The sequence below is a fragment of the Ovis canadensis genome, chromosome 14 (genome assembly GCF_042477335.2).
Source record: "Ovis canadensis isolate MfBH-ARS-UI-01 breed Bighorn chromosome 14, ARS-UI_OviCan_v2, whole genome shotgun sequence".
NCBI lineage: Eukaryota > Metazoa > Chordata > Mammalia > Artiodactyla > Bovidae > Ovis > Ovis canadensis.
In genome coordinates, this window is record NC_091258.1 from 35816831 (window position 1) to 35840872 (window position 24042).

The following is a 24042-nucleotide window of genomic DNA, read 5'->3' on the forward strand; positions in this document are numbered from 1 at the left end:
GACTAGGGATCGAACTCATGTCCCCAACATTGCAAGGTGGATTCTCTTTTTTTTTTCTTGGAAGGTGGATTTTTAACCACTGGACCACCAGGGAAGTTCCCCCCGCCCCTTACTCTTATTACTACTGAGGAGAGTATAGGGAACTGGGGAAGAGAAAGCCAGAGAATTAAACAGGGGTGGGTTTATGAAAGCGCTATAATCATTTGGGAATTCAAACTATCCCAAGGACAAAGGGGCAGCCCTGGAGCTTTTAATCAAAGAATGACATCACTGGGTCTCCACTTTGGGAAGATTTCTCTGGCTTCCTTCTAGAGAGTGGATTATTGGGAACAGGATAGCGGAGAAAAGCGTCCAGAGAGTGTTCTGGATTAGGGTAATATCAGTGGAGGATATCCAGAGAAAAATAGATTTATAATGTATTAAGCAGACAGCATACTGTTACAAGCAAATTCTTACATAGCATTAACTATGCATCAGGGACTGTTCTAGGATCTCACACTGTTTACTCATTTAATTGTCACAACCTCTCTGTGAGGTAGGTTCTTCTAGCATCATCACCATAACTTGGCCAGGTTCACACAGCTGGCCAGGAGTTGGAGATGGGATTTGAAACTAGGAGGTGTGGTTCCAATGTCACCGTCTTAAAACTGAGCATCGATTTGGTAATTGATAGGATATGGAGGAGTGTATCTGCTATCTGTGACTCCAATGATGCTGTGTAATTAATGTACAAAACTCAGCCGCATAGACCAAGAACCATGTGTGTGTGTGCTCCTGGGTCTCCGGCTTGATGGAGGAATGGAATGCGGCTCTGAGTTCACTGGAGGGCTCACTCACTGGTCTGGGTTTATCTGTGGGCCTGAAGGTGGCTTTGCTGGGAAGGATTTTCTCACAAGTCTGAGGTGTCTGGTGGACTCAGTACTGTCCCTGTTTCATCCTCCAAGAAGGCATGTTCTCATGGAAGAGCAGAAGGGCTGGGAGGGATTCGAAACACGAGAAGAGTAGATCATTGCCATGTAGCCACATGTCAGCTCCCAGGGGAGCCCTAATGCAAGGGATGGGAAAATGGATTTCACCTCTTAAAGGACCAAGAGCAGGGGGCCAGGGAAAGTCAGACACTTGGGCCATTTTGCTCAGAATTTTTGCTCAGGCAGCTAAGTGAACTTCAAACGTTGCTGAGAGGAGCAGAAACAAAGGCAGTTTACAGGAGACAGTGAAAAGAAATCCACCCAATTTCTTCCATCCAAGGACCCTGTGGGAACCTACCTGCTCTACAGAGATGGGGAAAGTGAAAGGGAAAGTGAAGTCGCTCAGTCATGTCCGACTTTTGCTATCCCACGGACTATAGCCTACCAGGTTCCTCTGCCCATGGGATTTTCCAGGCAAGAATACTGGAGTGGGTTGCCATTTCCTTCTTCAGGAGATCTTCCTGAATCAGGGATTGAACCTGGGTCCCCCACATTGTAGGCAGATGCTTTACTGTCTGAGCCATCAGAGAAGTCCAGAGATGGGGAATGGGATACATATCTGTGGCACACTTTGATGAGTGAGTCTGACGGCTGGAGATGTCCAGTGATGGGGGTTTCTTCCTCCCTCTTCAAGAGTGGTTTATCAGCTGGGACGGATGATCGTGGCTTGAGATGGGACCCCTGTGGCTGGGAAGCAGCACCAAGGAGGGCAGGCTGTGTAACAGGCTTGCTCAGTGAACAATAAACTGGTTGGTGGTCAGACATCTTCCATTCTTTCCTGACTATCCATTCCCGATCCCTTCTTTTCTCCCTTGTGTGAGAGAGACATTGCTACTACTCACACTCTGCCCAGGATGGCTAAAAGTTTCCATTGATTTAAATCATCAATTCTTCATAACCCTCCAAAGTGTACCTCCACCGAGGTATATTTTCCATTAAGTTGCAGTCTCCAGGTAAAGCCCAACTCTGCAACAAACATGTAGCCACAAGCCTTTTGCTGCTGGTTTGTTATCTGTGCTGGGGTCCCTGGGGAATTCTGCTTCTCCCTCCCGTGCCTCCTCCCCTCTGCCTTGGGGAGACCTGCCTGCAAATTTATCTTGGAACATTTGGGCTTCCATGCTTAATGAGTCTGTTTTCCGACTCTCTAAACAGATGAGTGTGAAAAAGAAGTCAACACAGAAACATAAGCTTCCATCAGAAGACCTTGAAACAAAGTGAATAGCTGCCAGCATCAGTGACGCGAGGACATCCCCAGCATCATCTGCAGGAGGCCAATTCCACTTGCTGTCTTGGAGCTAGAAAACTAAGAACCGAGGCTGGGGTCATACAGAAATAAGAAAGTCATAGTTCCTCCAGTTATTGGCTGTGCAACCTCAGGGAGGGTTTCACTGGTGGCTCAGTGGTAAAGAATCCACCTGCCAGTGCAGGAGACGTGGGTTTGATCCCTGGGTGGGGAAGATCCCCTGGAGGAGGGCATGGCAACCCACTCCAGTATTCTTGCCTGGAGAATCCCACGGACAGAGGAGCCTGGTGTGCTACCGTCCATGGGGTTGCAAAGAGTCAGACATGACTTAGTGATTGAACAACAATAACAAACCTCAGGGAAGTGACTGACTGCCACAATTTCTCCATCTGTAAAGTGGGAATGCATAATGGTGCTTGTCCTGTAGAACCACACTGCAGGTAACATGAGATAATACATGGAAAACATTCAGAATCATGCCTCACATGCAGTCAGCTAATACAGTTTCCATTCAAATGGTTATCAGTCAAGCTGAAATGGCTCTGTGACCTTGGACAGGTTGCCTACATTTTTCATGCCGCAGTTTCTTCATCTGTAAATGAAGGGACAATCATCCCTTGTGTTATGAGGGTAGTTTCAAAAATCATAATTGAAAATTATAAAAACTTAGGAAAATGCTTAGGGCATTGGTTAGCACTTTAGCAGGTTTTCGATAAAATTAGTTTCCTTCCTTTCACTGAGACTAGACCCAAACAAATGGTCTGTTAAAATAACAGTGTTGTTTCCTTAAGGAAAAACAAAGTTATTGAAGCATAACAAATCTAAAGTATACATCTCTCTCTTTTTTTTTAGTTGCAATGATATTTATTATATGTTCTTTGAAATTAATTAATTTTTAATTGAAGAATAGTGGATTTAAAGTGAAAGTGAAAGTCGCTCAGTCATGTCTGACTCTTTGCAACCCCGTGGACCATACAGTCTGTGGAATTCTTCAGGCCAGAATACTGGAGTGGGTAACATTTCCCTTCTCCAGGGGATCTTCCCAACCCAGGGATCAAACCCAGGTCTCCCGCATTGCAGGCAGATTCTTTACCAGCTGAGCCACAGGGTAAGTCCACAATATTATATTAGTTTCAGATGTACAGCATAGTGATTCAATATTTTTATGGATAATTCTCCATTTAAAGTTATTACTAAATAATGGCTGTATTTCCCTTTGTTGTACAATATATCCTTATTTATTTATTTTAGTTTTTTAATTTTAAAAAATTAAAAAATATAAAATGTATTTATTCCATTCTTTATTTAAAGCAGTTTGTTTATTTATTTATTTGACTGCACTGAATCTTAGTTGCAACACTCAACAACTTCTGTCTTCCTTGCAGCCTGTGAGATCTTTAGTTATAACCTGTAAACAACTCTTAGTTGCAGCGTGTGAGATCTAGTTCCCTGACTAGGAATCGAACCCCAGCCCCCTGCATTGGGAGCACGTAGTCTTAGCCACTTATTTATTTATGTTATGTATAGTAGTTTGTATCCCTTAATCTTCTACTCTTTTCTCATCCTCCTCCTTTCCCTCTCCTTACTGGTGACCACTAATCTGTTCCCTGTATCTGTGAGTCTGTTTCTGCTTTCTTACATATTTTCATTTGTTTATTTTTTAGACTCTATGATAACAGAGTATTTGTCTTTCTCTGACTTACTTCACTAAGCACAGTACTCTCTAGGTCCATCCGGAAGTTGTTGTTGTTCAGTTGCTAAGTTGTGTCTGACTCTTGGTGACCTCATGGACAGCAGAAAACCAGCCTCTGTCCTCCACTGTCTCCTGGAGTTTGCTCAGATTTATGCCCACCGAGTTTGTGATACTGTCTACCTATCTCACCCTCTGTCACCTCTTTCTCCTGTCTTCAGTCTTTCTCAGCCTCAGAGTCTTTTCCAATGAGTGGGCTCTTCTCATCAGGTGGCCAGGGTATTGGAGCTTCAACTTCAGCATCAGTCCTTCCAATGAATATTCAGGATTGATTTCCTTTAGGATTGACTGGTTTGATCTCCTTGTAGCCAAGGGGTTCTCAAGAGTCTTCTACAGCACACAAAAGATAGATACCTCTTAAAGTGAAATTCAATGAATTTTTGCAAATATATTCATGACTCAGATCAAGATAGAGAACATTTCCGGCACCTCTTGGGGCTCCAGTGTGCCTCTTTTCCATCAATGCTCTCACCCTTAGAGACACCTGTAATCCTTATTTCTAATACTATAGCTTAGTTTTGCCTGTTCCTGAACTTCATATCAGTGAGATAATAAAGTATGTATTCTTTCGTGTCTGGCATTTTCAGTTCAAGAGGGTGTCTTCAGATCCATCTGTGTTATCTGTGGATATGTATGTATCCATCTGTGGACATCTATGTTATTGTACATGTCCACTGGTATGCACTTGGGCCATACCCGACTTTAAGTTGTTTATGAATAAAGCTGCTGGGAACCTTCTCCTACTTGTCTTTTCATGGATATATGAACTTATTTTTGTTGGGTGGATATCCAGGAATGGAGTTGCTGAGTCATAGCTAAGTGCATGTGTACTTCAGAAGATCTCGCCAAACATTTCCAAAGTGAGCAGTTACTCACAGATTACTTTTTGACTTGTTAAGAATCTTTTTAAGAGAAGGAATTAAGTTTAGAAGAGAGTTAATGCTGAATTTATTTCATTGAATTTTATTGAGTTCCAATTTCCTCTTTCTTACACTACTTACAAGTCACTGAGAATTGACAATCTTCCATAGAAACAGCTGTGATTATACCTAAATAAACTGCTGCAAAAGTACTCACTGTTTATACTGGAAATAAATGAAAATAATCTAAATGTCAATAGAGGAATGATTAAAAAATCATAATATCCCCATATTACACCATTGCAAAATAATATGAAAAAGTACTAGCCTGGAGATGTATTAATTTTAGTGAGGTTATAGAAGGCATATTGCAGTATATTATATAGAAGATGGATTATGTATGTCTCTTATATGTCAGGAAATGTTTTATGGTGGCCTTTTTGAAAATTGTCTTAAAAACTATCTCTGCCTATCATCTATCTATCTGTCTAGCATCCATCTCTCTCCATATATATCGCTCCTGTGAAAAGGCAATTCACAGAAGAGGAAATAGAAAAGGCCAGTAAATATACGAGAGATGCTCAATTTCATTGGAAACCATGAAGTTCAATGAAAATAACCATGAAATATCAGTTCACACCCAGTCAATTAGCAAAAGTCTGATGATGACAACATTGTGTTGAGGGCAGAGAAAGTGGAGCAACACAAACTTTCACACACCAATGGCTATTGCAAAACCGTTCTCTGAAGTGAGTCGATTAATTAATATTAATGACAGGAATACAAATTAGGGCAGCCACTTTGCTGAGCCATTTGTGAATGTTCAGTAAGGAGGAAGATACTTACATCCAGACATTCCAGCTAGCTCTATACTGAAGAAACTTATGCCCATGTATCCAATACACAAGGAGATGGATACAAAAATGTTTATTGCAGCATTGTTCACAAAGTGAGAAATCAGAAACACCACCAGTATTTCTCTAAGGGAGAACCTATAAATAAACTGTGGTAAAAGGACACAGTAAAACATGATACTGGGTTAAAAAAGAATAAAGCAGTATTACAATGTAACTACATGGAGAATCTGCAAATAACATAGAAGGAGAATAACCAAGCTGCAGACGGCTTCTATACTATGATTCTATTTCTATAACGAGCAGCACTGAATAAAACTGTAATCTGTTGTTTTATGACTAAAAATACATGAGGCAGAAGTATACCAGGGGTATCAAAATGATAATTTCCAGACAAAGGTTACCTCTGGAGAGGGAGGAAGGGAATGATATAAGGAAGAGACACAAGGACTTTCAATTTTGTCTATAATGTTTTATTTCTTAAGATGGATGGTGCGTTCTTGGATATTCATTACATTGATCTCTGAAATACTTAATATCAAAGTAAGATTTATCCATCCATCCATCTGGATGGTTCTATATAAAAATGTTAATGGTGGTTATGTCTGAGGAGTAAGATTATGGGGGAGAGTGTATTTCATTTTCTACTTTGTATATGTCTGTTGAATTTTTAAGTAGTATGCATTGCTTGCAGAATCATTTTTAAAAGGAAGAAAAAGAGGAAATTGGTAACCTGTGCATGCTACATGTGCTAATTCTCAGTTAAAGAAAGCATGTTTCTTCCTGACTACTCAGGGTAGAAACGTGGGTGGATGCCCTGCTAGAGCGGAGGTAATTCCTCCTGGAAGGGTCAGTGAGGTGGGCGGAAAGAAAGACCTGTGATGCTGTGAGTGGGTGGGATGGACTTGGGCTTTGAAGGAGCCCATACTCAGCAGGTAGACAGGAAGATGGGAGGGGTGGACTGCAGGTGCTTGAAGCCTGAACTCCTCAGATCTTTTGCTCATTATCACACAGCTTTGGTCACAGCAGACCGTTTTAGGACCTCCTGAAATGAAAACTCTTAAAAAACAGACAGACCAATAAAATCCTTCTGGGTTATAGTCCGTTCACTTGGAGCCAAATGGATTGCTCGTTAATACCTTCCCCCATTTGCCTTATGACCAATTAGCAGCTATTAAGACCCAACTCATCCTGGCATGAAGTTTTTCCCTAGCAGTGGCTGGCACTGCTGAGAACCTGAGGACTCGGGGTGGACTTCCTGCTCCTCCCTCTGGTGTCCCAAAACTCACTCCCCAGATTAAGCCTCGGGGGAGTACTGCGTTCCGGGCACCAGCACTGTCTGACCCTATCAGGGAACCCACAGGAAAGGCTTGGGCTGCTGTCTACCCAGACCTCCTGTCTACTTCTTCCCCAGGCCCACTTTGAGATGGTGCAGGTTCTCTGACCCATAGGCAGGCTGCCTGCCGCAGAACCTGCAGCTAGGACTCAGATGCTGCTGTTTCCCCTTCCCTGTCTCCGTCCCTCCCTTCCTCCCACTTTCCCTCTCTTCCTCCCTTTCCCTCCTCCTTTCTTCTTTCCTTTCTTCCCCCATCCTTCCTCCCTATCTCCTTCCCTCCCTCCCTCTCCCTTCCCTCTCTCCCTCCTCCCTCCCATCCCTCCTCCACCTTTCTTTGTTTCTCCCTCCTCCCTCTTCCTTCCTTCTCTCCCTCCCTTCCTCCCTGCATCCCCCCGCTTCTTTCTTTTACTTTCTGATAAAACAAGCAAGCAGTGGCTGTGCCTGTATATTGAGTGCTCTGTGTACCAGACATCATGTTCAATGCAAGCGTATTTTCTCACACATTCCTCACAATAACACCGTGAGAGTAATCATTTCTGTTTGACAGTCAGGGCCGTGGAGACACACAGAAAGAGGTTAAGCGACTTGTTCGAGGTCCCATCATGGAAAAACTGGCAGAGCTGAGGATGAGAGTTAAAAGTCTGTGCTTTTCGCTGTGAATCCGAGAAAAGTATGTTTTAACGACCTCAAGTTTCTTGAAACGTCAAGATAAGAACGAGTATAAAACACACACTCCCATCAAGGAGTTCTTGTCTTACTAAGACGGCAAGTGGAGAGGAAGTTTTATTCCTTCTGTGAGTGTTTATTGAGCACCTGCTGTGTACTGAGTGTTGTTCGAGGTGCTGAGGATTCTGCAGGGAATCAAACTGACATCTGTTTCTGGCAGAGTCTACATTCTAAGGGGATGATGGAGAATAATGAAATAAAGCTGTACAAACAAGAAACTGAGTCAGAGTAGCCTATGAGAAACATAGAGAAATAAAATTGGGTGACACGATAGAGATGGAGATAGGGTGGGCCTGGGGAGGCCTCTTCAGAATCTTGCATGTTGAGATGAGGTGACTATGGCAAGACCTCGGAGGAAGAGTATTACTCCTGTGAGAGGACCATGAAGGACAGAGACTCGGCTTTTTGTTGTCCAGTCACTAAGCTGTGTCTGACTCTGCGACCCGATGGACTGCAGAACACCAGGCCAGCCCCTTCTATCCTCCCGTCTCCAGGAATTTGCTCAAACTCATGCCTATTGAGTCGGTGATGCTATCTAACCATCTTATCCTCTGCTGCTCCTGTCTCCTTTTGCCTTCAATCTTTCCCAGAATCTGGGTTCTTCTTCCCCCGCCCCCCGCCCCCCCCAATGAGTTGGCTTTTTGCATCAGGTGGCCAAAGTACTGGAGTTTCAGCTTCAGCATCAGTCCTTCCAAAGAATATTCAGGGTTGATTTCCTTTAGGATTGACTGCTTTGATCTCCCTGCAGTCCGAGGGACTCTCAAGAGTCTTTTCCAGCACAGTCTGAAAGCATCAGTTCTTTGGTGCTCAGCCTTCTTTATGGTCCAACTCTCACATCTGTACATGACTACTGGAAAAACCGTAACTCTGACTATATGGACCTTTGTCAGCAAAGGTTTTTAATACACTGCTTTTTAATACACTGTCTAGGTTTGCCATAGCTTCCCTCCCAAGGAGCAAGCATTTCAGGTTTGAGAAACTAAAAGGTCAGTGTTGTTGCAGTGGAGTCAGGGAGGAGAAGATTTGTACCAGGTAAAGTTGAAAGAGAAGCAGGGGCTGGACTTATATGGCCTGGTGGCTCATGCTTGTGAGTTTGGGTTTTACTCCATTTGCAGTAGAAAGAAGTGAAAGGGTTTTAGGCAGGGGAATGACATGACTCTGATCTGACTTTTGCAAGATCCCTCTGGGTGCTGTGTAGACAATAGCAAGAGATCACCTCAAGATCCCTGAAGCCTGTGTGGGACGATAAGCAGGCTACTAGGGGTGGGGCTAGAGAATGCACTGGGTAATCTAGGAAGGCTGCCAGGAAGAGGAGGGCTGTGGCCAGAGTTTGGAAACCAGTGCTCTTCTTGGAGGGACATGGACTGGCAGGAGCATGGAGGCAGTCTAGCCACTGAACCTTTGGGAATAAATGGACACCAAGCCAGGGCTGAAGCACGGGGTATAGGTTTCAAGTTCCTTGAGCAGCCATTTGTGTCTCTTGTGGGGCAGATATTTTTATCCTTTCCTGTGCAGTAGATAGCTTTATCCTCATTTGTGCCAGACATTTTATTTGCAACAATCCAAAGAGGTAGGCATCACCTCCTGTTGGTGAAGGGTGGAGCTCTGGGGCCGGATGGTCTGGGCTCAAGTCCCAGTCCATCACGTGTGGGATCTTGGGCCAGTTCCTTAACTTCTGCAAGCCTCAGAGTTCTCATTTGTATTGTGTACCTGTCAGTGAGAATGCTTTTGGCTGCAAATAAGAGCAAACACCGGGCTTCCCAGGTGCCTCAGTGGGAAAGAATGTGCCTGTTAATGCAGGAGATGTCGGTTTGATCCCTGGATTGGGAAGATCCCCTGGAGGAGAAAACAGCAACCCACTCCAGTATTCTTGCCTGGAGAATCCCATGGACAGAGGAACCTGGTGGGCTACAGTCTATAGGGTGGCAAAGAGTCAGACATGCCTGAGCAACTGAACACACATGTACAAGAGCAAACACCAGCTTAAACAGTCAGGAGATTTATTCTCTCACATAACCGCAGGTGCCAGCCCTGTGTCAGCTGTATCTTGGTGACATCTGTCACTCTCTCTGCTCTGCCATCTCCAGATTAACCTCTTCCTCTAGTGGAGGCGGAATGGTTGCAGCAGTTTCTGATATGACATCCAGATGTGACAATGTCCAGGAGAAGAGGAGGGGCTGTTTCTTCCTAGGGCAAGGAAACTTTTCTCAGAAGACCCCATCTCCCCTTCGTGCCTCGTTATCTGACATCAGGTCCCATGCTTATCCGTGATTCCATAGATAGCATGAGGGACGGGATGGCCAAACCTGGTCTAGATTCAACACCTTAGGGGTGAGGTGGGGTGGACTGGGAGTTGTTGGGGCGGGGAGGGGAGGGTTTGAATGATGTCAAGTCGACCACTGCGACTACCATCAAAGAGTTGAGATCCACACTTAAGTGTTTGGAACAGGGCGTGACACAGAGTAGGTGCTCAATCCATGCTTAGTCGTTCAGTCGAGTCCAACTCTTTGTGACCGCGTGGACTGCAACCCACCAGGCTCCTCTGTCCATGGACTTCTCCAGGCAAGAATACTGGAGTGGGTTGCCAATTCCTTCTCCAGGGCATCCTGACCCAGGGGTTGAATCTGCGTCACCTGTGTCTCTTGCACTACAGGTGGATTCTTTACCCACTGAGTCATCGAGGTGCTCAATAAATCTTATTAATAGCTCTGAGAGTGAAGGAGGAAAAGGAAGAAGAGAAGTTGAAAAAGACGAAGATCTACCTCTCAACATCCTACTCGGTGGCTGTGACATTAAAGCCAGTGCTCTTTTGATTTCCTTGTGTAGCCTCTGTTCTGAGTTTTCACGAAAAGGGGTGGAGAGCTAAGGCAGACTTGGCCTGCAGGATCGAGGACAGTTTGCCACCCAAGATGTTTGGTTCCCCGAGGGCAGAGTCTTGGTGTCTCCAGCCTCTGCCCAGCAACTTCCCCCCCCCCCACCCTAGTTCTCATACAGACCAAACTGTTCCTTAGGCCTTGCTGTCATTCTCAGAATCCCAGCACCCAGCGCTGCGTGGAATCCCTGAGATTCCTTGATCCCTCACCACCCAGGTCAAGATGTCTGTTCTCAGCACCCTGCTGAGCTGACTTACTCAACCTTGAAGAATTTTGGGGCAGTTCTGGGACAGCTTCCATGCAGTGAGCGAGTTTTCTGCTCTTCCAGGAGCAGAGCATGAGTAATGGGGCCTCGGGCAAATTATATCATCTCTTAGAGCCTCAGCTTTCTTATCAGTAAAATGGGATAATAAATCTCATTTTTTCCTAGGCTTGTTCTGAGGATGAAATGAAATCATGTGGGTGAAACACAGGGTCCAGCATGAAGAAGTTTCTGTGATTCATTTATTTTTATGGAGGTGAAATTTATGTAAGAAAATTAGGTAAATTTTATACTTAAACTTCAGTGTCATGTAGTAAATTGAAACGTCACACATCCATCTCCTCTATTTAGTTCCAAAACATTTTTTTATCACCTCATATCCATAAAGCAGTCACTCCTGAGTCCCTGCCCTAGCCTGGTCCCTGACAACCACGAATATGCTTTTTGTCTCCAAGGATTTACCTGTGCTGGATAGGTCATGTAAGTGTAATCAAACAGTATGTGATCTTTGGTGTCCAGTTGCTTTCACTTAGCATTTATCTATGTTGTAGGGATTTATCTCTCGCAGCATTTGTCAGCCCTTCACTCCTTATTGAGACTGAATAATATTCCACTTATCCACTACATTAAAAAAAATACTATTCATCCATCAATGAACTTTCAGTTATTTTTCCCATTTGTTGAATAATGCCCCTGTGGTCTTGTAGGTACCTGTGCTTGTGTGGATTCCCTCTTTTCAATTCTTTCTGTGCATTTACTTAAGAGTGGAATTGCTGGGTTATATGGTGATTCTGTGTTTCGTTTTAAGTTTCCGCCAGCCACGTAGAGTAGTTCTAACTTCTCACCAACACACGTTAATTCTCCATTGTTTTGATTACAGCCATCCTAGTGGGTGTGAAGTGGTATCTTATAATTTACTTTTAAGCAATGACAGGGAGGGACATGGATTTAGGGGTCTGAGTGGTTCACATTCCTCAGAAATGGCTTTGTAATGCTCCTCAGCCATAACCAGGGCTGCCTGTTCTTGAGTGTGCTCTAGAGAGCTCCCTGCAGAGATTCTGACGGGCAGGCATGCCTCTCCCCATCCATGGCTGGGCCCTCACCCCACCAGAGCTGGGGCCTCTGAGGTTGGTGGGAACTCCCCCACCCGAGTCTGTCCTCCCTGATTCCTGAGTTGGGGGAAGGGTAGACTCTAAAGGCAATGGCAGCCTACTCCAGTGCTCTTGCCGGGAAAATCCCATGGACGGAGGAGCCTGGTAGGCTGCAGTCCATGGGGTTGTGAAGAGTCGGACACGACTGAGCGACTTCACTTTCACGCATTGGAGAAGGAAATGGCAACCCACTCCAGTGTTCTTGCCTGGAGAATCCCAGGGACTGGGGAGCCTGGCGGCTGCCGTCTATGGGGTCGCACAGAGTCGGACACGACTGAAGCGACTTAGCAGCAGCAGTAGCAGACTCCAAAGGTGCTTCTTTCTTTCTGGTTGAGCGCTGGGTCTCCGTTGCTGTGCCCAGGCCTTTCTCTAGTTTGGGGGGGGGGGGGGGGCTACTCTAGTTGCAGTGTGCAGGCCTCTCACTTCGGTGCCTTCTCTGGCTGTGGAGCACTGTGGGTGCTCTAAGCACGCAGATTTTGGTAGGTGCAGCACGCGGGCTTGGTAATCGTGGCTCGCGGGCTCTAGAGTTTGGTCTCAGTAGCTGTGGTCCCCGGGGTTCGTTTCTCCATGGTCTGTGGGATCTTCCCAGACCTGGGATCGAACCCGTGTCCTCTGTATCTGCAGGCGGATTCTTGAGCACTGCATCACTGGGGAAGTACTAAAGGTGCTTCTGGGAGAGGAACTGCGATTCTCTCCTCCTGCTCCTGCATTTCCCGCGCCATGTCGCCGTCCCCAAGATGGCGGGTGGGGTGGAGCGCCGGGCAGAGCTGCCAGGGTCTCAGGTGGAAAGTTCCCGGGTCTCCTGTCAGCGGCGACTGGGTTCTGGCCGTGGGGAGTGAAGAGAGCCAGGCCTGGGAAGGTGGGCCTCCCTGCGGTCACCCTGACGGGGGCCTGCTTCTCTCCTGCCTCAGTCTTTCCTCAGAGCCCGGGGGAGGCGGCCCCCTCCCTTCGGGCCTTTCCCTGTGTTTTTGGTTCTCTGTCTGAGAACCAAGCCCAGCCCCCACCACCAACATGGGTCTGAGTCTGTGCCCAGCTTTTGGTCCCTGGACTGCTGTCTGTAAAAGCGGAGGAACCTCGGTTCCCGTCATTGGACCCCTCTCTGCTCTGGGTGGAGGCTGGTTGTGGATTTGGTGGCCCTCGGCCCCTTCACCTCAGCTGTTGCTGCCATGCCCTTTGAGACCCGCAGACCAGGTCTAACTCAAACGGCTCCAAAGTGCCCAGGACACCTCGTTGGACTCTGAGCCGGGTGGACTGGAAAGTGGTGGCCCGGGAGAGGAGGGTTTGGACACCACAGACCTGTAGTGCTTTGAGACCACATCTCTGACCTTCTCGGTCCTTTGGACAAGGCAGTGGCCATCAGGTCCAGGTTTTCTGAAGCACACTGACGGGCATGAGCTCTAAGCCACCCGCCGTTCCTTTTCATTGGGACACACCCCAGTCTGCCTACCCAGTTCAGCTCCTCCTTCATCTCCTTTATTTATTTATTTATTTTTGGTCCTGCCATATGGCATATGGGATCTTATTTCCCCAACCAGGGATTGAATCCAAGCCCCCTGCATTGGAAGTGTGTGGAGTCTTAACCACTGGACCGCTAAGGAAGTCCATTCATCTCCTTTATTAATAATCCTCTCCACCCCCCTTGTCATTCCAAGCAAGGCTCAAACCCTTCTGTAGCCTGAACTCCCGTGGGAGGTGAAATGGATGAGGAAATGTGGGTAGGGGGCACCTGGCCCCACACACCTTGTCTCCAGATGTCTGGGAACATCTCGGCCCAGCTTCCTCCAGACCCTTCACTTGGATGAGAGTTCATGAGAGCCCGCTTACTCTCTGCACTCCTCTCCTGGGGGACAGGATCTATTAGAATGAGGTCCTTACATGCTGAGGTCGCAAATCTGCCTCATCTCTCTTTAGTCCCAGGTTATCTCTTTAAAAGCAACCATAATACCTCCCCCAACAACTTCATCAGTTTAAAAATATTTTTTTTGGTCATTACAGAGTCATGTTTTCTGGGAGATGGACAAGCCGAAACAATCAAAAATTAAAACAGAGAAAAGTACCTATAATTCTGTCACCCAGCATTAACCCTTTTCACATGATGGTAATGATAGCAAGAACCGCCCCTTACTGAATATTTATTCGGTATCAGATATACAGATGAATACTTTACATAGATCACTTTATTTGACTGTCACAACAGCTCTATGAAGTAGGGATTTTCTCCATTCTACAGACAAAGGTGCAGACTTAGAGAGAGGTTATATAACTTGCCCAAGGTCACATAGCTCATAAGATGCAAACCCCAAACCTGTCTGTCTGCCTGCAAAGCAACACCCATCTCTCAAACAGTAGTCAAGTAAATATATTTATAGAAAACATTTTAATGGAATTAACTGTAGCTCTTTCTCTGTAACCTGCTTTTGCTCCTTCATCTAACAACAGATAATTAATACCTTCCCTGGGTCACTGTGTTGTCTTTTGCAATATTATTTTAAGTGGCTGTTTAGTATCTCATTGTAGGCATGTTCCGAGGTTTGTTTAGCTAATCCCCTATTGTTGGGCATGCAGGTTGTTTCTCAAGTTTTTGTTTTTATAAACAACACTGCAAAGAACAGCCCTGTGCTTTTTTTTTTTTTTTTTTAAATTTGGCCGCAGTTCACTGTAGGTTTCAGATAAATTCCCAGAGGGAGAGGTTGGGAGGGAGGGGGCATGGTTTTGTTTTTTAAATGTCTGTAACATCATTGGATCAATTACATATAATTTGTGAATACAAGTTGTGCCATTCACCGAGGGAAGGTTGACACCTTTCCTGACTTGCTGAGATTTGCACAACCTGGAATTAGATGGGTTGTAAACAAGCCTTCTAATAACCCTAGATTATCTGTGGCTATTGTCAGGTCATGTAGAGGTGGTAATTTATTAAGCAGAGTTTTCAAATGTGTCCAAGTACCCCCGGGTGGAGTTGAGCCTGGGAGGGGCTCAGGGAGGAAGAGGTGGAGCTGTGGTATTTGGGGGGAGCTGGTAGGCAGCTGGTGGCCATTTGTCTTGCGGCTGGCTCACCACCCTTTCAGTCTGATGTCAAGCTGAAGAAACTGCCAGGGGAGGGAGCTGCCCCCCAGCTGCTAGGGGGAAAAGATGGAGCGGCAAGGGTGGAGGCCATCCAGGCATGTGGAGGTTAACAAGTCCTGCCCTGTTCCTACAAGGCGGTGGGTGCCGTTTCAACATGGTTATTACGCTGCTTTAGCAGCCAAGAAACACCAGCTGGTGATGGTGAAATGCCACAGAAGAATTTCTTCAGGGAAGTTATTCACCAGCTAAACACTCACTCATTCCATAAAGACTGTGGAGAAGGGGAATTTTCTCAGTGCAGGAGGGACATCCTGCCTCCTGCCGTCCCCCTCTCCTCCACCTCCCCTGTCCCTGTCCCCAAGACGCCCCTTACTGATCCGGTCACATTCTTTGGACATCACTTGTTTGACCACATTACTTGACTTCCAGGCCACCTGCTCCCTAAACAGAGTGGAGGAGAGGCTGTGGGGTGGGGACTTAATCGGTACACACATCAGTTTGGCTGGAACAGAACCAGTTTGGACTTAACTCTGATTGTCCTGCTTCTCAGGTGGCTAAGCGGTAAAGAATCTGCCTGCCCATGCAGGAGATGCAAGAGACATGGGTTCAATCCCTGGGTCAGGAAGATCCCTGGGAGAAGGAAATGGAAACACATTCCAGATTCTTGCCTGGAAAATCCTGTGGATAGAGGAGCCTGGTGGGCTACTGTCCATGGGGTCCCAAAGAGTCAGACATGACAGAGTGACTGAACACACGCATGTACTGGTTGTTCCATGAGACGTACGGCCCAATTTTCTGGATGGACAGGACGGGGCGCGGGGGGTACAAGGGGATAGTCTCTGACCAGCGGGACTTTCCTTCAAGTGGGGCCACAAACTTGAGTGCTGAGAGGAGACTTTCTCAGGTAGAGGTCCCTATGGTGGGTGACATCCTATGGGCTTTGGTGGGTGAGGACTGAACAAACAGAAGCCTGGTGAGGAGTGGTGAAGTAGGGTCCAGGAGGCAGGGCTGTTTCACCAATCCACAATTCTCCTAGGGCACTAAGCTTCTGGGTCTTTCTAGACCACATACGTTTCCCTTATCTACCCATCCCACCTGCTTCTCCAACCCAGCAGTGAACATTCAGTCCTTTTTCAACAGTCAATGTAGTAAGACTTCTTTGGTGGTCCAGTGGTTAAGACTCAGCGTTTTCAATGCAGAGGACATAGGTTCGATCCCTGGTCTGGGAACTAAGATCCCACATGCCTTGGCAAGACCAAAAGATAAAAGAAGTCCATGTAGTCTCTTTCCATTTATTGAGCAGTGAGTATGCTTCAGGTGCCATCTTAAACGCTTTGTATACATTGCTTGTTTAGTTCTTCCAACAGCCTTGTTGGAACATGACACAGTTCTCTTCTCTCTATTACAGGTGGAGAAATACAGGCTGGGAGTTTGTCATTTCCTCCAGGTCACCAATCATAGAAGTTGCTACTGAAATCCAGGTTTGTTTGCCCCCAAAGTTTAGTCTCTTGGCAGCAATGGGCTCACACGTCTCTCTGAGGTTTTTCCTCACTCATGTCTCTCAGCACACAGTCGTGTCCTCAGGAAACCCTGAACACCATTCGAGAGCCTCCGTTGCGGTCATGTAACTGTTCTTTTTTTGTGTCTCTCTACTCACCCTGCTGGAAGGGGTCAGGGATTGTGTGTGCTTCATGTCCATAGCCCAGGGTCTGGCCTGTGTAGATGTTTAATAAGTATTTGAGGGAAGAAATGAGTCGTAAAATCATAATAACTCAGCTCAATGTCTGGGTATTTATAGGCTCTCTCCTCTGGAAGCTTCTTCTGGAATGTCCAGAGAATAGAGTAAATCCAAGGCAGATAGAGTAATCCAGGGTAAATCCAAAATAGAGCAAAGCCAAGGGACACACAGACTCTCAGACGGGGCGAAGTTTTCTTACCTCTTTGAACAACTCTTTTTGACAAATGCGTTTTTCCTTCTAAACTTTCCATCTTTTTTCTTTTTTCCTTTAGCCACGGACTTCACTGTTTGAAGATGTGCAACTATTATTGCACACACAGATTTTAATTTCTTAAAAACTCTGTGATCCACATCGCTAGGTCACTTCACGCTGTGCTGTGCAGCGCTTAGTCGCTTCAGTCGCGTCCAACTCTTGAAACCCCATGGACTTCACTCTCCATTTTATGCCACATTTCCATCAAGAAGTGTTTCCCCAAACCACCGTCTGCCTGCTTGTGTGTTGTTCAGTTGCTAAGTTGTGTCTGACCCTTTGCGACCCATGGACTGTAGCCCACCAACCTCCTCTGTCCATGGGCTATTCCAGGCGAGAATACTGGAGTGGATTGCCATTTCCTTCTCCCGAGGATCTTCCTGACCCAAGGATCGAACCTGTGTCTCCTGCATTGCAGGGCGTCTTCTGTATCACAAATGGATTCTTTACCGCTGAGCCACCAGGGGAAGCCCTTGTGGGGATGGGTCTTATTGACTGGCTTCCTGAGAAGCTGACCGGGCTGAGGACTCCTGGCGTTTCTACCCCAGCTTTTGTGCATTAAAGAAAATTTTACCTGGCCACTTCTTTAACGACGGTGTGATTCACTTGAATAATTTTTAAAAAGAAATAACTGATGTTAAATCCCTGATGACTCTTCCGTGCAGGTGTGCTGCCTCTGATGGGGGCAGAGGTTGTGACAGAATCACCTCCAGTGGCATTGGTGGCTGTCCCGTGTTCCTCTCCTCCTTCCTGAAGTGACACAGTCAGGCCAAGCTGGTGGGTGGCAGGGTGCCTCTGAGGCCTCCACCCCCGTGTCCTTCACAAGGACATGCCCGGTGTCCACCATGGCTGCTTTGTCAGGCAGTGAACTCAGGGCAGAGGAGGGTGGAGGGACTCGAATTGGCTGCCAGCAGCAGGCCCTTGTGGGTGGAGGGTCTGCAAGATGCTGAGGGCTTTAGCGTGAAGGACCAGACCTCTCCAGGAGGATTCACAGTCTGGGCCGATGCCGGAGGAGACAGGAAGTGTAGTAAATGTGCCAGCCACTGCTTCTCCAGTTAAATGTTTGTTTTCTGTGGCAGTCAGGGCTGGGGATGGGTTTTGCTTTGTTTTTGTTTTTTTGATGATTCACATATCATAAAATTCACCCCTTTAAACTATGCAACTTAGTGGGTTTTTTTTTCACTAAGTTGTGAAACTATCACTACTATCTAATTCCAGCAATCCCCAAAGAATTCTCATCGCCCCCAAAAGAAACCCCAAGCCTTTTAGCAGTCACTTTCTATTCTTTCCTCAGCCCAGCCTTTGTCGTCCATGAATCTACTTTCTGTCTTGATCAATCCGTCCAACCTCGGCAGTTCATTTAAGTAGAATCCTACGACTTCTGTGTCTGGCTTCTTTTACTCTGCACCATGGTTTCAAGGTTCATCCACGTCGTAGCATGTATCCAGACTTCATGCCTTTCTATGACTGAATAAATATCTGTGGACGTTTCGGTTGTTTCCATTTCTTGGTCCTTAAAAATAATGCGGCTACTAACATTTGTGTAAAAGTTTCTGCATGACATATGTTTGCAATTCTCTTGTGTGAATTCCCTTTAGAGCGAAAGTTCTGGGTCAGAGGATAAATCTATGCTCAAGCTTCTAAGTGATTTCCAGACTGTTTCTGAAGTGACAGCACCATTTTACTTCCCACCAGCAGTGTGTGAGGATTCCAATTCCTCCGGGTTTTATGTCCACCTTTTTGATTAGAGTCATCCTTGAGGATGTGGCCATGCAGTGCTTAGTTGCTTAGTCATGTCTGACTGTGGCCCCATGGACTGTAGCCCGTCAGGGTCCTCTGTCCATAGGGATTCTCCAGGCAAGAATACTGGAGTGGGTTGCCATGCCCTCCTCCAGGGGATCTTCCCAACCCAGGGACTGAACCTGGGTCTCCCACATTGCAGGCTGATTCTTTACCGTCTGAGCCACCAGGAAAGTACCAAGGATGTGGAGGGCAGGGGATATGCACTAGGTGATGCTTGTGATTAGGATGACCCAAGACGAATGGGCTTCCCTGGTAGCTCAGTTGGTAAAGAATCTGCCTGCAATGCAGGAGACCCTGGTTTGATTCCTGGGTTGGGAAGATCCGCTGGAAAAGGGATAGGCTACCCACTCCAATATTCTTGGGCTTCTCTTGTGGTTCCTTGTGGTTCAGCTGGTAAAGAATCCACCTGCAATGCGGAAGACCTCGGTTTGATCCCTGGGTTGGGAAGATCCCCTGGAGAAGGGAAACGCTACCCACTCCAGTATTTTCGCAAAGGGTCCGACACGACTGAGCGATTTTCACCTTTCACTTTCAAGATGAATGGAAGGGGAGAAACTGAAGTACTGCGAGCATCTCAGGGTACATCCCTAGGAGGTGTGGGGACATGTCCCATCACAGATGAGGCAGGCAGCATGTGTGTTTACTTCTGGCTTGTAGCCCCAGCACCTAGAATGAAGTAGCTACCTAAAAGGCATTCAACACTAAACTATGTGTTGAATACAGGGATGACTGAATTAAAGAATCGAAGCCCCAGTCATTGGGGACCCAGTGAGCATGGAAGTCCTGGAAGATGGGTGCATGCGTGTGTGTCAAGTCACTTCAGTTGTGTTTGATGCTGTGCAATCCCGTGGACTGTAGCCTGCCAGGCTTCTCTGTCCATGGAATTTTCCAGGCAAGAATACTGGAGTGGATTGCCATGCCCTCCTCCAGGGGAATCTTCCTGACTCAGGGATTGAACCTGCGTCTCTAATGTCTCCTGCATTGCAGGCACATTCTTTACCACTAGCGCCACCTGGGAAGCCAAGGAGATGGGTATATGCTATATATTCCAGAAGAGAACTACTCCTCCTAGAATCTTGTCCTCAGTCTTTTTCTTTTTTAGTAATGGGGAAAGACGTAGCTTTAACCTTTCTTGTAAACAAGGCAAAGAGGTTAGTAAGGGACGGGTGGGAAGGAACTGCGGCTTGCCCTGCAGAAGCAGCGGGCTGTGAATTGTGGTTCAAAACAACCCCAAGGACAACATCCCCAGAGAGGCTTCGGCAACCACTGAACTGTTCCCCTGTTGCACCTGACTTCCCTAACTGGCCTTCCATGGGAACGTTCAGCTTCAGATGTCTTCTCTGTTGTCTCCTTTCAGATCTTTCTTTGCAGAGGTAGCTGTGATTCTCACATTCTGTGGCAAAGGAGAGGACAACCACTTGACCGCTGAGCCTCCTTCCAGCATGAGCTCGCTGGCTCTTCCTGGGATGGTTATGTAGGTGCAGGAGGGGCAGCAGAGCCGAAAGCCTATCGATGCTGTGTTTCTTGAAGTTTGGCACTGAGGAGGGGTAGGGTGCTAAAGAGGCCACTTTCTGTGTGAACTGAAATGTTTCTGGCAGAACATTTAGTGCAATAATAAAAACAATGGCTCTAGTTACAGAATATTTTATATATGCCAGATTCTGCCCAGATATAATCTGGTGATGGCTGTTGATTGTTTTCCTGAAGTAGACACTCCCTGCTTCCTCCTTATTCCTGTTAATAGAGGACCAGAGGATAAAGTGAGATAGGTACCTCATTCCTTTTCCCCAAATATTTGTCTTCCCAGCATCCCTCGTAGCTAAGATTGGTCGTGTGATCCAGTTCTGGCCAATAAGATGGAAGAAGAAGTGCTGGGTGTTCTCTTTAAAAAAAAAAAAAAAGATGTGGGAATGGAAGTCCTCTATACTGAAGATTCTGCATTCAGGTCTTCTGCACCCCCACACCCCCCGTGACTATAAGAAGGGGAAAGAAAGCCAACTAGATTTGCAGAGCCATTGAGCTAACCCTGAAGATGACTACTCCTGACGTCTTGTTATTCAAGAAAATATATTCTTTGTTGAAGTCACAGTAAATGAGATTTTCTGTTGCTTGATGCCAAAAACATAATAGGCACATCTATTTTATCTGATTAATCCTCATAATCACCCCAAGTATCATTATTTACCCATTATAAATGAGAGAATTCATGTTCGGAGAGGATAAGTTACTCGTCCAAGTTCACACAGCCAGAATAAATAGGTGAGTCAGAATCTGAATGTAGGTCTGTCTCCAAGCCCTTCTTATTTTCATTGTTGCAAACCTCTGTCCACTCTGGCCTCAGACAAGGTGAACAATGTCCAGACAGAGTTTTGGCAGAAAGGGATCTTCTTCACCCCCAAAATGTGCCCTGGGTCTCCTGAGTTGCAGGTTTATCCTTCCCTCATGGTATCAGAGTCTTTGGGCTCCTCCATGAAGCAGGCCCCTCACCATCTGGTGGGAATGGCCAGTATACAGGAAAGCACACAGGACTTAGAATAAATAAGCTTAGGCTCAAATCCCAGCGTTGGCACTTATTAGCTGTGTGACCTTGGGTAGGTTCCTTGACCTCTGTGAGCCCTGATTCCTCATTTGTAAAGTGCATAAGAATTCACTTGGACAGAAAAACCAGGTCGAGCTATCTTGAGCCAAAAGTGGAGACCAATGAGTAGATGTGGCTCTAGTCTTAGGGGTAGAGGTGTTTGTAGAAAGAGAAAACCTAGCCCCATATTTCCAAATTCCACTGCCCAGTTTCATCACCCCCAGGTGGCTGCATCTCCTCCTCCACCCAGTGCACCATGAAAAATCATGCCTGTTTCCTGGGAATACCGCTTACGGCTCTACAACGAACGCTCGTGTTTCTGATTGGTTGGCGTGCTCACGTGACCATTCTGGGAGCCAGGGGAAGGAGTTAGTTCCATCAGAACCTTTCTCTGAAAGTGGGATGGTTTGATCCCCATGGAAAGAGGAGGTCCTGTACCTAGAAGTAGGGAATAGATGAAGAAAAAAACCCAAAAGATGCCTCCTCACACACTTGAGAGAGCAGTTTTGAGCATTCAATGAGATAGATACACCGGTGCGAGTACCCAGCCTGTCACTGACTCTAGTAGACAGCTGGTAATGGAGTTAGCCTCTTCCCAGGACTTGCCACTGCCCTCCCTGAGGCCCTTGGCCTGTCCCTTTGTGTGAGTGGGCACATCTGAGGGGGAACTAGCCCATTTCCACTATGTAGCCCCTCTCCATCACCCCAGCCTTTGTCCCTGCACCCAACGTGACAATCACTCTGTTGCTTGAGATGAGATTCTAATCCTATTATTCATTCATCAACCAGCGGACAAGAACAGCCCTGGATCGAACATGGCCAAGGAGCCTGGGAGAAGCCTCCACCGCTGTGAAACTGGGCTTAACTCAGGCACAATAGGTGTGTAATTTAAGGTTTTGTTGAGCTGAAATCCAATCACATACTTGACTGGTGGATCACAGAGACTCCCAGGCTAAAAGAATGAGATAATTCCACCTCACACAAACACTGGCATTCGGCTTTGACTTAATGACAAATGTGTGACCAACCTTACACTGTTTCGCCCTGGCCTCCTCTCTCTTCTTTTTTTCAATGTATTTCCACCTCCTTCCCCTCTCCCCTCCATGTCGTCCCCTCCTCTGTACCACTCAGAGATGGGATGGGACTCGGCAGAGTCCTAGAGCTGGAAACAAAGGTAAATAAGCAGGAGGACGCTTAATGAATGGTGATCAGCCAATGGATGAACTCACGCTTATTTTATTCACTTAACTGAATGATTACATGGAGGTGAGAGATGGCTTTTTGGGGTGGATTTAGTCTCTTACTGGTCTTAGTTCTTCTCTTCCAGGAGTGGCTTCAAATGAGAAAGGGTAGCAGGCAAGAGAGACTCACAGTCCTACTCCTGAACTGTCCCCTCTATTCACTCAGTGCTTTTTGTCTAGTGGGTATCACTCAGTGTGGGGTGGGGAAGTGTTGTAAGAAGAAACAGTGTATTTAGTTTTCGAGCCCTGTTAAGTGGTGGGATAGATAGTTATAAGAGACAGTAGTATAAATGTGTTCACTTAACTTCATGAGTTCACTGAAAAGTATTCACTCCACAAACATTTATTGAATGAGTACCACATGACCTGCACTCTGCTAGCACTGGGTGATGCTCTGGTGAAGAAACGCATTAAACAAATAAGCACCAAATAGCAGGGAACTAGGAACGATGGAGAAGGCTACTTTGGAAGTGAAAGGGGTGCAGTGATGGAGAACTAAATGAGAGGTGGTTGTTAGGGAAGACTTCTCAGAGGAAGGGACATTTGAGTTGAGAACTGTAAGATGAAAAAGTCATTTATTCTAAAATCTGGGGGAAGAGCTTTGGAGTTCATGGCCCGTGCTTAGATGGGAGATAGTAGGGTGAACCAAGGCTTCCCTGGGAGCTTAGCTGGTAAAGAATCCGCCTGCGAAGCAGGAGAACCCGGTTTGATTCCTGGGTTGGAAGATCCCCTGGAGAAGGGACAGGCTCCCCACTCCAGTATTCTTGGGATTCCTTGGTGGCTCCGATAGGAAAGAATCCACCTGCAATGTGGGAGACCTGGGTTTGATCCCTGGCTTGGGAAGATCCCCTGGAGGAGGCGATGGCAACCCACTCTAGTATTCTTGCCTGGAGCATTCCATGGACACAGGGGCCTGGTGGGCTACAGTCCATGGGGTCACAAAGAATTGGACACGACTGAATGACTAAGCACAGCACAGCACAGGCTGAGTCAGAAGGCCTAGCTTTGAGCTCTGCCTGCCATTTATGTGTGCTATATATGGGAGCAAGTCATTTGCCTTTCTGGGTCTCTGCTTGCTTTCTTTTTTTTCCTCCCACTGCGCTAGGTCTTGGTTACTGTGAGCAGGCTTTCTCTGGATGTGGTGAGCAGGGATCACTCTTCATTGCGGTGTGCAGGCTTCTCAGTGTGGTGGCTTCTCTTGTTGTTGAGCACGGGCTCTAGGCACGCAGGCCTCAGCTGTGGGGGTGCACAGGCTTAGCTGCTCCACGGCAAGCGGAATCCTCCTGGACCAGGGATCCAACCTGCGTCCTCTGCACTGGCAGGGCCATTCTCAAGCACTGGAC